Below are 15,913 nucleotides of genomic sequence, written 5' to 3'. Positions count from 1 at the left end.
GAAAGAAAGAAGTGTAGTGCATGGGCATAAATTTATGCTGGTGGTCCCTATCACACGGGGGGAGGGGGGATTGCTGGTTACTCAGAGAAATAGCCTAAGAAGCAGTGCTCCATGAGATGAAATGTGCCAAATTATAATAATGTTTATTTTATTATATAAAGTATATGATAAGGAATACCCTTAGATTGGACTTATCTCTGTGACTTGATAACCCTCCACAAGGAATGTATAAACTACTTGTTTTACATAACAAATATATGGGGAAATATAAAGGCACAAAGTTCAAACCTTAAGATGTTCTTAAGAGATGCTGATCATAAACTGCCTACTAGACAATACTGTTGTTTGCAACCTTGGGAGCCAGCTAACCAAAATGGTGAACTCTTAAGAAACATGAGCTAGATCAGTGGTTCCCAACCTGTGGGTCGGGACCCCTTTGGGGGTCGAATGACCCTTTCATGGGGGTCACCTAAGGCCATTGGAAAACATCTATGTAATTACAGTTATGAAATAGCAATGAAAATAATTTCATGGGTTTGGGTCACCACAACATGAGGAACTGTATTAAAGGGTCGCGGCATTAGGAAGGTTGGGAACCACTGAGCTAGATACAGATTGACAGGCATAAAGCAAAGAGCCTTCAATCTTCCTCTTGCTCCCTCCTCACCAAATCCATCTGGCTACATTTGTTTTCACCCTCCATCTCCCCCATGCTCTTTTTCCTTCTGCCCTCACTTCTCCAAGCAACATTCCTCATCTTCCTTCATCTTCCCAACTCCCCATCTCTTCAACTCTTTCTTCTTTGAGCTTTCCCTAAGGAAAACCTATAAACCACGTTTTAAATTTTGTTAAGCTCAACTGGACTTGCTTCTCAATAGACATACATTGATAAAAATGGCCTTGTTGGTATATAATCATCTCCTCCTTCCCTTTCCCCAAAATATTTGTTCATTATTAGTAGCATAATGACAATGGCATCAATAATTATGATGATGATTTGGGGACCAAAGGAGAAGTCTACATCATGATTGTTGTTGACGTTGTTGTTGTTATTGTTTTAAAAAATGGGGAAAATGAATATGGCCAGATGAGGGCCACTGATTAATGGGAGCAGCCTGTTAAAAGCTGAGTTCAGTAAACTTTCTTTTTGATTGCAAAAGTTTCTTTAGTGAATTACAACTGTGTTAAAATAAGTGGTTTCAAAAGTGCTAATAACATAGGTATGAAAAGTTTGGCATTTGTTTTATTCAAAGTTAATCCCATAAAACTTTGGTTGAACTACAAGAGCCATGTGTTGTTTTATTCAAAGTAAATCCCAGAAAACTTTGGTTGAACTACAAGAAACGTGTGTTCTTAAAAGTGGTGCTTGCAAAAACATTGACATCAGAGCTGAGAAAAAGGCTGTTTTTTTCTGTTCAGTGCTGAGCTTGGAAAACTTAATTTCCAGACAGACAGTTGATGTTTGGCACAGAGTTGGTGTCTGAAGTGAGAGGATTATAAGTCCTGATACAGAAATCGCCTTGCCAGAATATCTGAACATGAAGTATTGGCTAAAGAAAAAAGCAAGTCATGCTAAGAAGCAACATTCAATCACACAAAAGAACCCCATTCCTGAAGGTTTCAGGCAAATACCTGACCAGAGAACACCTATTTTCCCAAAACAGAGAGCTACAGAATATATGAGACATTACCTTTTATTAGCTCTACTACCTGTGAAAAGATGTAGAAAGTTTTGAGTTTCACTGATTTCTTAATCAGGCAGCAGGGGATCCAGAACACAATAAAATCAGCTTAGCTTTCTTAATAAAGACATACTGTTTTAGGTCTCAACTTACTAAAAACTAAACTCCAACATGGCTGAAAATAACATTAGAACTAATTGCCTAGGGAATGTTAGCACACCTGACAACCCCATGCTATATATATATGCCTCTTCATATTTTCATATTTTTCATATCTAGAACCTGGCATGTTTTAAGGCAGTGATCCCCAAACTGGGGTCTTTAAAAGATTTTGGACTTAAGATCCTAGAATCCCAGAATATTGGCCAACATGGCTGAGACTTCTAGGAGCTGAAGTCCAAAATCGCTTAAAGGGCACAGTTTGGGGACCACTGTTTTAAGAGGTCACAATTACCTTTGAAACACAGGGAAATTTTCCATGAGAAAGGAGCATGGATGCAAATACATGTGAAGGATCCAGATATCAATATAAAGGTTAAATAGGTGTGCTGATCATTCCATCCTCCCCCAGGCTTTCTAGAATCATAGAATCATAGAATGGAAGAGACCACAAGGGCCATCCAGTCCAACCTCCTGCCATGCAGGAAATCTCAATCAAAGCATCACCGACAGATGTCCATCCAGCCTCTGTTTAAAGACTTCCAAGGAGGGAGATTCCTCCACTTTCCGAGGGAGTTTGTTCCACTGTCGAACAGCTCTTACTGCCAGGAAGTTCCTTCTAATGTTGAAGTGGAATCTCTTTTCCTGTAGCTTGCATCCATTGTTCCGGGTTCTAGTCTCTGGAGCAGCAGAAAATAGCCCTTGCACCAAGAGACAAATGAGGTCTCATTGTACTAAATGAGTAAGACCAGTTTTCCTACCTATCCCTTGCCATGTTCCCAGCCAACTTCTCTATTTATCTACTTTGGGGTTGTCCTGAATCCAATCACTGTTTTGTTCATATGAAGTTAAAGCCATCAGTAGTTCCAGAATCCCATTGTTGGTTCCATGTAAAGACCATCAGTTCTTTGCCACACTGCAAGATATCACCAAGTATCCCTTGAGGTGGGAAATCAGATATAAGCATCAGTCCCTAACTCTAGCCTTGTGTGTGCACAGAGGGTCCCCTTCATTTGCTGTGGCACCCTCAGATGCTATCTGTCCACACCCCGTTTTCTGCGGACTCTTCTGCAGAACTGGTAAATATCCCCTCTACAACCCTCAGCCTCCACTACTCAGTTTCCATACCTCTATTTCAGTTAGCTCTGTATGATGTGTCTGTTTGAATTACAGTCGCCCCCCCTAACATGGAAATCTTGGATCCACGACCTTGAATACTCAGAGATGTGATCCCCATTGTTTCCAATGGGTGACATGCCCCATTCAAGCCTATGGGACTTGGATACGTGCGAGCCTCCATTTTTGCAGGGTGTGTGTGTCTGGAACGGATCCCCTGTGAAAACAGAGGGCCAACTGTACTATCCTATGTGTGGGTCATACATTTGCCTATGTCAAAATAAATTCTTCTTTTTGAAGTCAAAGGCTTTCATGGCCGGCATCCATAGTTTTTTGTGGGTTTTTTTGGGCTATGTTGTCATGTTCTAGAAGAGTTTATTCCTGATGTTTAGCCTGCATCTGTGGCTGGCATCTTCAAAGAAAGATGCCAGTCACAAATGCAGGTGAAACACCAGGAAGAAACTCTTCTAGAACATGGCCACATAGCCCAAAAAAACCCACCAAAAACCTTTTTTATTCAACAAACCTGGAGTCCTCCCACAATTAGTACCTGTATACACAGGTGACAACGATCCTCAGTTACCCAACCTCTCACAAGCATCCTTTGAGCTAAGCAATTCCCCAAACAGTTAAAGACACTGACACAGTGGGTGAGGATGCCAAGTCTCCCCACCTTTTTGGGGTAAGAGGAAGTAACCTAATTGCTACCTGTGCAAAAAGAGAGCACCTTTCCATATGATTTCCTGCCCTATTCTGCCCATCATTCTTTTGTTATCCTTACCATAGACTTAGAACTTTCTCATAGTGGTCCCAGAACCTGCTTCTTTCCCTCTATTCAATTTCTGTCTAAATGTATCAATATTCTTCCCTCCCACCACTAAAGAGTCCCTAAACACTGTTGGTCTCTTTTTCTTGTGAAGCTGTTCTAACACCTTTATCATTCTGATTCTCCATCCAGCCATACAATATGCTTTTTGAGCTCAGCCAACCAGAACGATCAAAAACATTCCAAAGGTGCCATAGATTTATATAATGGCATTACAAAATTGACAAGTTTAATTTGCAATCCCTTTCATAATAATACCTAGCATGGAAAGATTTGGGTTGGGTTTTTTTACACCATCTATCACTGACCTAACAGTTTTACTGAGTTGAGCTCATGGAGCTTACTTCTGAATAAACACACATAGGATCAGATTGCAGAGCTATTTGTAAATAACCCAATGAATGTGCAAGCTTATCGTACTGCACACTTAAGACACGCAAATGAAGACAAAGTGCAATACATCTTGTACATTCAGACGCAAGACTTCTCAAGCAGAATAAATATTTTGCATTATTTACACTAAAGCTTTTATGCAGCATATCACTCTATATATAAAGAAATATATTCCCATAGGTAGAAGATTTTCATTTTTCAGTGGTAATTTATCTTGGATAGTGTGTGTTTGAATAGTCATATAAACAAGACCTCATATTCACTTCAGACACAATTACTGAGCAAAGCAATGCATACAGTTGCTAGCAGACTAAGAACCTCATTATAGAATCTGTGTAGTATATTTGTTACCAGGGAAACATACTAGAACACTGATACACTATAATTTCTGTCTTACAAAAGACTTCACTCAGTACTGCCAATTGCTTTTTTTAAACCCACAAAAACCAATATTTTGGAACAAAGGTTAACAGAATTATAGATAAAGTAGTTGTTGTCCCAAGGTCATTTTATGCATAGGGGTTTAGGGCAATATCTCTGGACCTCTAAAGAGGTATCTTTAAAGAGGTATAGTCTGCCCCGCACACTCAGGTCGTCTGGGAAGAATCTGTTGAGGATCCTGATAACGAGATATGTATCAACCTCACTAAGGGCCTTTTCTATCTCGGCCCCTGGGATCTGGAACACCCTTCCTGAGGAACTCCGCTCCACCACCTCCCTGGATCTCTTTAAAAAGAGACTTAAGACCTTCCTGTTTCGGCAAGCCTTCCCCGATGCTCCTTGATGATACATGACTCCCACCAATATATACAGCATTATCGAGCACATTTAGCTGGCCTGGATTTGATGTATGGTTTTAATCTGTATTTTGAAATGTTTTTATTGAAGTTTTATTTATGTATTGCAATTTTTATCCTGTATTTTGTATTTGATATTGCAATTTTTACCTGTATACCGCTATGATCAACACGGAATAGCGGTTTATAAATAAAACTTATTATTATTATTATTATTATTATTATTATCTTAAGAAAGAGGCTAGTTCATTCTTCCAATACAGGATAAGAACATCAGGCACAATTAAAACAAAGTTACGTCCCTCTAATTTCAGTGGAACACTGTTTCCAAGTGCTTAACTGCTTAACTTTGGCTTAATAGGGCCTATAGTTTTTATTATTAATTAATTAATATGCTGTGAAATGTGAAGTGTGTGAAAGTGTAAATGTAACTGTACATGTTTGCAAACAACATACAGGGACGTAGCTAGGATTTTAGGAAGGGGGTGGGGGTCCAGGCTAAGTGCCACCATTATAATGGGGCTTGGGCACGGCAGCACAGCAGCACACACCATTCATTTTTCTAATGGAAGGGGGGGTCCGGACCCCAATCCCTCCCCTTGGCTATGTCCCTGCAACATATCAGACACAAAGTTGTCTATTGTTGGACAATTCTTCTGCTAGGGCCAACAAAATTACCACCAAGAAAGTGCAAGCTTTTGGGTTCCCTAGAAATCTTTATCAGATCAGGTCTCTCCTCTTCTTCACTACTACCACCACCAAGTATCGATCCAGAATAAGAATTCTGGAACATTTAAAAGCTTGTATTCTCTATTATAGTACTGTTCCTAGTCTTAATAATGGCATTGCCTAACTGGATTTTTAATTTATCAGGAAGAAAGCTGGGACTGGCTACAATTCCCTACCAGGAGTACATTCCTGTGAGAAATCCAGATTGTGTAATGTATGAAACAACTAATAATGACTGAATCTTGCTTTAGAATTTTCATGACTACTACAACTTTAATACATACAACAAACACAAACAAATCAAGGCATCAGATTAATATAGCTTTTCAACATTCTACTCAATTAAAATTCAGTGCAGTACTGCTTTGAAGAATCCAATTAAAGTAACATCAAGAAGAATTTTAAAGCAAACCTTAATAAAATACATTTGATCACAACCAGATATGAAATGATAACAAAGTCAAATGATTTTCCCAGTCACAGCTGATATTACATTTAAAACCGCTGTCACATCCAACATATTGTGCAAGTGACACAACACCGTATTTTGCAAAAGTCTGGATTGGTTTAAAGCAGTGATTCTTAACCTTTTCTTCCCCCCACTGACCCTCTTTAAATATCTTTTGTTGCCACAGATCAGCACAGACTTAACTCAAGTTTAAAGCCCTAAAATGCATCACATATATATTTAAAGTTGCTCATTAAGGGTCTTCAAATTTGGAGAGAAGGGAGAAATAAGTAAATGCACACACTCTTACTATAATATTTTATTGGAATTATTCCATACAAAACAACAACAACAACAATAATAATAATACCTAAACACCAAACCAAGGCCTAATATTACTTGTTGATTAATTAATAACACTGGAGCTGCATTTCACTTGATATTGAGCATAGTATCTGAAACTTGTATTGTGAATTCTGACTACATTTCTCAAACAGTTTATATACTTATTTTTAAGATAAACAAGAGTGGAGAATGATTTTTTCACAAGTTATATCATTACAAAAAGCATCAATACTTTTATAGCTTTCTTTGGTAGTTCCAGAAAACTGCTTGCAAGTCAGCCCAGAAATTTGGAAGAAACTTTTCCCTGAACTGCCGCTTCAGAGCACCATCTGTGGATCTTTTTTTGAGCTTGTCTTTTCCTGCTTTGAGCCCATCTATGAACTTGCGGGGCTCACAGCTGAGAAAGACAAGCTCAAAGAAATGTCCATGGATGGTGCTGTGAAACTGCCGTTCAAGGGAAAGTTTCTTCCAAACTTCTGGGCTGATGTGCAAGCAGATTTTCCAGAACTACCAAAGAGGGTATTAACTGAAAATGGATCTCTAATCCTGTTTTTTGCTTGCATCCAGAATAGGAAAACATGCACAGAAACTATACTGCCTATCTTTCCAATGTCACGTGAGAAGTGTCAAGGGAAGCAAGAATATTTGTGAGGTTCGGAAATGTCTCATAGTTTTGGTCTAATGGGCAATGATGTCACAATTCCAAAATTTTCATCATTGCTTCAATCTTGTCTTCAACCTGAAACCTGTAACTTTTTCTCCTTGAAGATTTAAGTTGAGCATATTTAAACGGGTGAAGACATATAACAGATATGTTAATTTTACTAACCAGGAAAAAAAATCTTTAAAACAATAACTGAAGTGAATTTGTAGCTCCTTAAGGAATAATCTTCTTGTTTCTCAGTTCCCAGAAACGAAGACAAAACTTTATACATCATGATAGCCAACAAACTTCCCAATGTAGCAAAAGCTGGTGGTGTTCATCAGAGCTGCTCAAAAAGTCTTGAATTCAGTGACCTGCTTTTTATAAAATTGACAATTTTGACTGATTCCATTTAAGGTCTGTTAATTTTTCTGGTATCAGCTTAGCAACGAGAGCTTCCCTATGTATTCAGCAATGGTACCAAGTCACCGATGGTATGATTTCCTTAATCCATGCAACAAGTCCAGTCAGATTTCCAGACACTGCTCATGCTCCATCTGTACCAGTTCCAACATATTTCAACCAATCCATGTCATAAGATATTGTAAAGGAGATGAACAGTAAATCTTCAAAAATATTTCTCTCGTGCTCATATCTAATGTAGCACAATAGGGTTATTTTGTTTGTTAAGCCTGTGCTTTCATCCAGTTCCAGAGCTAATAACTGTCCCTTTATATTGGCTGATAAACTGTCGATTTTCTTCTTTAGCTGTGTCATTTGACAAAGATATCAAGGAAAGGTCTTTGGGAGTTTTCTCGTTGATCAATGCAGAAACAATTATTTTTTCAGCAGGTAAATTAAGTTCTTCAGTTACTGTGTGCGGTTTTTGCTGTTAGTTGAAAAACCTCACTGCATTTTAATTGTTACAACCAGTTGCCATCTTCTTTACCATTTACATACTTTCCCAAAGCCCCTGCTCCTTACTTTTGAAAAAAAAATCGAAGCTCTTTGTGGCATGTTCTTTGTGTTTAGTTGAGATGTCTTCACAATTTTGATAGTTCGGAGAATACATCATGACACAACACACGCTGTGGCAGTGGCTTATCTTCTGGTCTGTACTCATGGAACCAATTGATAGATATTCCTTGCTATAACAGTGGCATTTTTTAAGATGTCTGGAAGCTTAATTTTGCTTTGAGCAGGATGCACCCTCATCAACATCATCACTACTTTCCCATTTCAAATTCAGCTAGTGTTTCACCCTGCAGCTCCGCCAAAATGTATTGTTACAAAATTCACTGCAATAACACTGAAAAATCACTTTACCTGATAATAATGAAACTCTTTTATTTGCCAGAATTGAAGAAGAAACACATTCATTTTCAATAATCCACAATCATCATTCCAAAGTTTGAACACTCACTCACACTGACTGACTCCAACCCTCCCTTCCCACAAACATGGTCTTCCCTTTATACATTAATTTCATGTAGAACATTCTTGTTCTTGAATGAATGAATGAATTCTTGACACAGCGACAAAATTCTGGGAAGCAATACACATTTTGAGAATTTGATGGCTGTCAACATGGACAGCACTAAGGTTTGGTGCAGCTATGAAGGCAGATTCTGGCCACATGCTTTCTCCCAGCTCCATAGCATTGCCAGCCTGAGAGGGAGTTCACCAGGCAGGTCCAGCTCCATCAGGACTAGCCTGGAAGAAGGAAGAACCCTCCCTCCAGTCCATCTGCCTTGGTCCAGGCCTCAGAGGGAGAGAAAAACCACTGGACCTCATCCCCTTTCCCTCCACCATTCCCTTCTCCTTTTGTTTTGTGTCTTTTAGATTGTAAGCCTGAGGGCAAGGAACTGTCTGATCAAAAATAATAATTGTAAGCCGCCCTGAGAGCCATTAGGGCTGACAGGCGGGGTATAAATACCTAAATAAATAAATAAATAAATAAATAAATATAAATAGCATCATTCACTTGCATGTTGTCAATATGTGCAGATGTAGCAAGTGCTGAGTACTGTATATACTCACGTATACGTCTAGAAATTTAGGTCAAAATTTGATCCCAAAAACCTGAGTCGACTTATCCATGGGTCAGTGTGAGTACTGTGCTTTAACTCTTACTAAAACAAAAGGATCTAACCCCTGGTAAAAGGCGAGAGCATAATCTGTCCTGGAAGCACTGCTCTACTTTTTCATCCATCCAGCATTTAGGGTGAGCACATTACAAAATGCCTGCTGAAAATCTGTAAGTTCTTCAGCATCGTTTTCACTGGCTTCATCCTTTACAGCCTTTATTACATGCCTCTAAGTTTTACTCCCGACTTATCCATGGGTCATATCAAACTCCATAATTTTGGCCCCCAAACTTGCACTTGATTTATACATGAGTTCAATTTATAGTCGAGTATATAAAGTACATTTTTTGCTATCAAGCAATTATTTTCATAACTTATTTGTTAACTTTTGTTATTTTTAATGGAGATGGTAAATACAATTAGTACAATTGACACATTGAGCTGAAATATGGCATAAAGATAACTTGGGTAAATATTCCTTCTTCATTCCATTCATTCATTCTATTTTAACTGTAAAAATCCTTAACATTTCTTCAAGCCTTTGCAGACCCCCTGTAAGAACATCACAGCCTCCCCCTCAGGATCTGTAGACTACAGGTTAGGAACCACTCGGGTAAAGAATGCACATCAGCTGCAATCACTGGAAATTTTAGGTATATCATGTTGTTTTATTTTTTCCATTTCTATTAAATTTTGTAAAGATGTACAGTAACTAGTAAAAGCTGCCTACCGCTAGAAAACAAGTAATCTAGTTCTCTGCTACACTTGAACTGAGTCTTGTTAAACAGAGGATGAAACCAAGGAGCATATAAGAGACCTATGCCAGTCTTTAATGCTGTTAATGTTCTCTCTGTCTGATGAAGAATTCAGCATAAAGCAAAATTCAAGTATCTTTGGTTAGCTGATCTAATAAAAGATAATATCTTATATATTCTGTAGTTGTCAGCCTTGTGGGGACTGAGCCTATTTTAGATGCACTGTAAAATGACAGAATTTTAAATAAGTAATGTTGGAAGCAGAGCTCTATATTTTACATATATCTTCATACTGAGCTATTATCAGCACCAGTAGAACTGCTCAGGTTTCTCTGATCTATTATGAACTCAGCAATATGAAACGGTCGTGAATATCGAAAGGTGTATGCAGAATGAACAAAGTGCAGGAAGAAGATATTTCTCTAATATGTATATTAATGTACTTATTATATTCTTATCCTTTCCTTTGGATAAAAAATCCATATAATCTGTAAACCCATTCACTTCCATTTTATACCCGCAACAACTATGTGAGGTATTTTAGCCTGAAAGACAAGGAAGGCCCAAGATATTGTAGTGAACTTCATAGAGATTTCAGATAGAAGCCTCTCAGGTCTTAGTTCAACATTTTAGCCACCGTATTTACACTGCTTGTGTAAATATCAACAGTTATAAAAGTGCATCTGTATCTTAGCATGGCTTTTTATCACATAATATTTCAGCTACTATACTTTAAACAGAAAATAAAGCTCATCCAAGCCTGCTTGGATAGAACAAGTTTCCAGAAAATGTCCCAGAGAATCAATCCACCCCACATGGGATGCTCAAGCCAAAAAACATAGATGAGATTACTGTGTTTCTGTGATTCATATTGTATGGCTGTTTTTTCTACATCTTGGCCCCTGCTACAAGTAGGATGTAGGTACGACTGCTAACCAATCAATTCAGTAATCTACCTTATTTTTTTATTATACTTTCAAGAGCCTACAAATATAATACAAAACAGTAAAATACAGGACAGCATGCTTAAAGTCCATCCACAAACACAATTGTGATCCTGGATTTTAATCCAAGAGGATCAACAGAACAGAACAAGTGCTAAATTGTAATTAAGAGAGGGTTGTTGTTGTTTTTTTAATTGACGCACATTGAAATGTTCATAACTGTGTTGAGCTTAGACTGAGAACAACTGTGGATGAATGGATGGCATTTCATAATCCCACTCTTTCTCCTTTTCTTTTTACTGGAATAACTTCAATGTTACAGTAAAAACCAATGTACTGATAAGAACAACAAAGTGTCTTGTGGCAACCTACAGTGATTTATTGTGGTCCATAACATTTCATGTACTAGAGTTCACTTTACCAATGTTCTAGTCCATGAAAGCTTATGCCACAGGAAACCTGTCAGTCTCTAATGTGCTCAAAGAATCCAATTTTATTCCACTTCTTCTACTTACAAGTGCCTAACATGGCTATCCTTGGGAAGTTCTTACATAGTTCAAAAACAAGCCTTTAAGGACGCTTCTTAGTCACTGAACAGTTCAGTTGCATGTCATTATTATTACTGAACACATTTTTCTCTAATACAGGAGGCCCTGTACAGACCGGCCTGAAAAGCCGGCCTGGGGTCGGGGTTGGGGCATTGCGTCCACATGACGCATGCCCCAACTCAACCCCCAGGCATCCTGACACCACGCGTCGCTCCACACAGTGTGCATCATCCATATGATGCAGCACCGAAGGAGCACCATATAGCCATGGTCGTGTGGCTATTGCACCCTGGAAAGGCTGGATCGGGGCTGCAGCATGCGGTTGCTGCGGCCCCGATCCAGCTGGGAAAAGGGCAGCATCACACCATCCCTTAGGGGCTGTCTGTACAGCCGCAGGAGTGATTATGTATTTTTTTTAAAAAAGTGTGTATCATGTAGCATCCTGCATTACATACTGTACTACAAAATCAAAGGGTCCTCAATACATACATGTCTATTTTAAAAAGACACACACCCTTCCTTGAGCTAGGTTGTATGAACCATCTTTTGATCAGTAAACCCTGGACATAGGTCTCACCCTGCGATTAATCAGTGATGAGGCACAAATCCCTATTGTTTCACAAAAGATGAGTGGGCACTGAATGCTGATGGAAATGTGAGAGAAAGAAAAATTACTTCGAACATGATTAGAATATCCAGACTGAACAATTCTAGCAATAGTCATAGGTAAGGGTATAAGCACCTGAAATGTACTGAATACCATACGCATTCAGTAATTTTGAACTACAATATTCGGCAAGTTTTGATAACAGTAAAGTAAAAAGAAGGGGACCAGTGTGGCATAGTTATCTGAGTGTTGGATTACTGCTCTAGAGACTAGGGTTCAATTCCTGCTTAGCCATGAAACCCATTGGGTGACCTTGGGCAAGTCGCATGCTCTCAGCCACAGGGGAAGGCAATGGCAAACCTCCTCTGAACAACTCTTGCCCATGATAGGATCTCCGTAAGTGGGAAATGACTTGAAGGCACACAACAACATCAACGGTGGGAAAACAGAGTGAGCATCCTGGGATAAACAATCCTCCTTTTGAAGCCTCTCTTAACTAAGATTTCAGTGAGTCTGACTTCTCTTGAATCTTGCTTTCTTTTTCCAAACCAGAAAAGTAATTGATATTTAGCATGAATGGGTTATGGGATACAAACATTGTTCCTCTCTATACTTAGCTTCTCTTGCAGTGAAGGCAGACAATAAGTGCAAGAAAAATGCCAACTGTTGGAAAGAAAAAAGAGAGACAGAAGGAGAGTGGAGTTTCCCTTCATAGAGTTCATGATTTAGTGAAGTTACTGTTTAAGGTGGTCCAGGGCTCTCGCAGTTTTTGGCTGCAACAGGTTAACATGGTTCCCCCTTTGGGAATTCTCCTTATCAGATATTCTCAGCATCTTAGCTCTCCAGTTACCTGCTTTGCAGTGCAATCTTAAACACACTTAAACAGAAGTAAAACCCAGTGAGTGTGTGTATATAGGATTACAGCCATATTCACCTTGGCAGACTATGATGGATGGTGATATTTGCTACAAAATGTCTGTCCTTGTGCACAGGTTCCTCCTTTTTCTTCCTTCCCATCCTTCCTTTGTTACAAACACTAAAGGTAACTCAGTAGGAACAAAAAACTTCCAAACAACTGGAAGATTTGCCTATCCTTCTTTTTACAGACCTAGTCTCTCTTCTGACCCATCAAGGAACTAAATACTGTAGAAAGTTTTGCCCTTGTTCATTCCTTTCTGCTTCACCTCCTTTCCCTCTTTTTAGATCAGAAAGAAGCTGGCTTTATGCAGGATGAAATTCCAGGCTCTGGGTGCATTGGCACGAATCACTGTTATAAAGAGAAGGGAAGGAATGAGATCTCTCCCAATCTCATCCAATGCCTTTTTCCAGGCTGTCCCACCACAAGTCCACAGGTCCGACCTCACAAGATGTGACACTCCCTCCATAAGATTGCACCTGCCCTGCACACTGTAAACGCTATACCTGGGAGGAAGAGCCAGGGAACTTGACTTCTGGGTCTACAAAAGGGATCTTGGAGCACCTTGGAGGCTGATTGACTGAAAGAAAGATGCTGAGAGCAGGAGCTTTCCTAGACTTGAGCCTAATTCCTCAGATGCATGCTCCGAAGATGCTCCAAGATCCCTTTTTCAGACTGATCTTCCAGAGCTGTGTCTCTGAATTCCTTCTGAGCTTTGGACTAGAACTCTGAAGACCAGGGTTCGAATCCTCCCTAAGCAGGAAACCCACTGTCAGCCTCTTGGGCAAGTGAGACTCTCTCAGCCTTAAAGGATGGCAGTGCCAAACCCCCTGAAGTAGGTTCGCCTTGCAGTCACCATAACTCAGAAAAGACTTGAAGGCAAACAGCAAATGTGCAGGATGGTTGCCTTACCCTCAAAGAGGACGCTTCATATTAGAATAGAAATAACACAACTGCACAAGGATGCCTTCCTCAGGGACTGAGGGGGCAACACATCTCCTCCCTGGAGGCAGACAAACACACACACACACACCTCCTGTGCCAGGCACACCTGTTCCTATTGCATTCTCACCCCACCGCCCCTGACCCAATCTCCCCATAGGCAGCAACTCCCATCATCCACCTCCCAACAAAGCTACCTCTTTCCCTGGAAGTTGCTGTCCATGAGAAGTTGGGCCATAGACAGCAACTCCCATCATCCATCTCCCAACAAAGCTACCTCTTTCCCTGGAAGTTGCTGTCCATGGGAAGATGGGCTATGCAGGCCCAACTCCCCATGGACAGCAACTCCCATCATCCACCCACCCAAATCAAGCTACCTCCTTCCCTGGAAGTTGCTATCCATGGGGAGATGGGTTATGCAGGCCCAACTCCCCATGGACAGCAACTCCCATCATCCACCCTCCCCAACCCAGCTGCCTCTTCCCCTCCTCAACCCACCGTCCCTTCCCCAATCTTGCATAGCCCATCTCCCCACAGACAGCAACTCCCATCATCTACCCCACAACAAAGCTATCTTCTTCCCTCCTCATCCCACTGCCCAGCCCTGCAGAGCTCATCATCGTCTCCCCATGGACAGCAACTCCCATAATCCACTCCCCAACAAAGCTGCCTCTCTTCTCTTTGAGCTGCCAGAGCAGAGAACTGTGGTCCATCCCTTTCATGCTCTAATAAACTCACACACACAATATCCAATCTTTCGGATCAATAAAAGCCCTATTGATCCCCCACCTTAGACTTCTTTCGACCCCTTATTTTTAAAAAGCTCCCCCCATACACACACACACACACACACACACACACACACAGATCCTCCTCTCTCCATTGCAACCAGAGCGAGGCAGCATGCCCTCTGCAGAGAAATAAATGCTTCTCCCTTGTCATTCTTCTTCCCCTCAGGTGTTGTTGTTGTTGTTGTTGTTGTTGTTGTTGTGTGCCTCCAGGTCCTTCTGGTGACCCATAAGTCAGGGGTCAGGAGGTTCCTTGGCCAGAGTTGTCCAGACGGGCTTTGCTGTGGCCATCCTCTGAGGCTGAGAGAGTGTGACTCGCCCAAGGTCACCCCACTACGAACCACCACACTATGCTGGCCCTCCTCCCAGGCAACAACATCCCTGCCCTCTCGCTCTCTCTCTCCCCCTAACAATTGTTGCCCTTCCACAAAAGACCCACAAAACACACACAGAGAAATTGGAGGGGCATTAGGAGACCCCCCTCCTCTACCTCTTGGCTCTTGCACAGCCTGAAGAGAAAGAACAGATAAGAAGATCTTTCCACCCTCCTTTTCATTCTTTCTATTTTTACCTTACACAACCTCACACCCCCATGGCTTTCCTCCTTCCTCCCCACACCAACACACACACACACAAATAGACACACAAAACACACCTCTCCCAAGAAAGCTGCGAAGTCCACCTACCTGCACGTGCCTCTCCATAGGAATAGGAGGAGGAGGGTTTGGTGATGATGGTGGTGTGTGATGTGTGTGTGTTGTGGGACGTGATCTTGGATGGAGAGGTGATTACACCAGATGGTTGTTTAGGCTGGAGAGGAAGGATTGTTGTGTCTGAGAGAAAGAAAGAAAGAAAGAAAGAAAGAAAGAAGGAAGGAGAGGAGGTGTCTCACAACCCAGGGCTCCTCCTCAGCCCTCTGAGTGTGTGTGTGGTTGTGTGCGTGTGTGTAGCAAGCTCTCCTGCTTCCCTGGGTGATCTTATTATCCAAAGAGAGGGAGACACACACAGAAAGGGGGAGTCAGAGAGAGAAAGAGAGCATCAGCCACCGGAAATCGAAGCCCTGGTCATAAATATGCCACAGGAAGTCACACACTCACACTCACACACAACACACACCGCTCTCTGGCACGCCTCGCCAGCTGCTGCATCCGCACTGCAAGAACTGACCCACTTTGGCCCCGCTTCCAC

At 40.9% G+C, this 15,913-nt stretch overlaps 1 protein-coding gene across 3 annotated transcripts in view; it reads right to left on the bottom strand.

The window, feature by feature from the left end:
- The window catches only part of KIAA1958 (KIAA1958 ortholog), a 90,647-nt gene extending 75,064 nt beyond the window's left edge, over positions 1-15,583 (bottom strand). For 2 of the 3 annotated variants that reach the window (XM_089488578.1, XM_089488576.1), the window contains exon 1: positions 15,412-15,583. The gene's annotated coding sequence lies outside the window, so the exon portion shown is untranslated. The remainder of the gene's footprint in view (positions 1-15,411) is intronic. The other variant, XM_089488577.1, reaches the window with a different exon arrangement.
- Positions 15,584-15,913: the final 330 nt, after the last annotated feature.

The sequence above is a fragment of the Sceloporus occidentalis genome, unplaced genomic scaffold (assembly GCF_023333645.1).
Source record: "Sceloporus occidentalis isolate IW3139 unplaced genomic scaffold, rSceOcc1.0.p SCAF_1, whole genome shotgun sequence".
Lineage (NCBI taxonomy): Eukaryota > Metazoa > Chordata > Lepidosauria > Squamata > Phrynosomatidae > Sceloporus > Sceloporus occidentalis.
This window is presented reverse-complemented; position numbering and strand designations above follow the sequence as displayed.